A 1,285-nucleotide genomic window follows, 5' to 3' on the forward strand; every position below is an offset into this window, starting at 1 on the left:
TTGTATGCATTTTCGGAGACACAACATACATCAATTTTAAGGGAATACAAGGTTTCAGCAAGCATAGCCTGTTTGCCGATTTGACATAGAATTCGGACGTTAAAAGCTCCTATATAGAAAGGATCTCGTGGATTTAGAAAGGTGTTATTTTGTTTAATGTTTGTAGGCAGCGAGGAGCATAAGGCCCTTCGGTCAGATGACTGACAGTCCAATGGCCCGGCGATGTTTGCTTGTCCGGTGGGAAGGGGTTGAGGAGGGACATCGGTGGACGCTGAACTGCGCGGGCAAATGATACTTCCCGGTTGCCCAGGCCGAGGAAGGGGGTTTGGTTGAGGTACCCCACCTTGAGCCTTCGACTCAAAAGTCTGACCCACAAGGCAGTAGGATGACGTAGGGTTTTGTTCGGGGACCCTGACCCTAGCTTCTGACTCAAAAGTCTGACCCACGAGGCAGTGGGAGAATGTAGGGTTTTCTTTGGGGACCCTGCCCGGAGCCGATGACTCAATAGTCTGACCTGCTCGGCTGCAGGGGGTTGGCCTAACCCGAGGGCGCAGGGAATAAGGCATTACTGTCTCATTCCTGATGCGGCTGCGCACAGCAGGTGCCTTTTGAGCAGCACCGGGCTCTTTGGTTTTAAAAGTATTTCGACCGTATTGGATAATGCGCCGGCGGTCACGGTCAACCGTTGGGCGATCGCAGTGTGCGGTTTTTGGGGTCGACCTTTTCTAACCCGTCGTTCCTCAGGGGAAGGTAGCATCGCTGCTTCCATAAATATGGACATGCTGGTCGCCTTGGGGAAACACCTTACTGCCTTCACACTCCTGTCGCAGAGGACAGTACGACTTTACCCCCAGACCGCCTCGTAGCACAATTACTCGTAGTACGGGCTCTCGCTGCTCTTGGTCTGGCTGCTCCCCTTTGGCGTTCCTGGCATGGTTGCACCTTGTGGAACGAAGTTCCAGCCAGTGTAGCCCGCGGGATTATTGCAGCACTCAAGCCGGACCACCACGTCAAGATGGCAGCTTTAGGTCGTGAAGTAACATGTGATAACGGAAATCTGGGGTGAGTCTGACAGTACGTTGAATGATCTGGCTACAGCTTATCGTCTGCACTCAAGACAGCCTCGAAACCTGGCGTTCTGCGGAACAAAGCAAACGCTAAACGAGATTCTGTGCGCAGTGAACATCTCTCTGGTATTAGCAAGTATTGGTAATGGCAACGTCAGTATGCTCCCACCTTGTGTGGAGCAGCACATTACTGACAGGAAAAAGCAGCAAACAGAACT

Source organism: Opisthorchis viverrini (genome assembly GCF_000715545.1).
Source record: "Opisthorchis viverrini unplaced genomic scaffold opera_v5_349, whole genome shotgun sequence".
Taxonomy (NCBI): Eukaryota; Metazoa; Platyhelminthes; class Trematoda; order Opisthorchiida; family Opisthorchiidae; genus Opisthorchis; species Opisthorchis viverrini.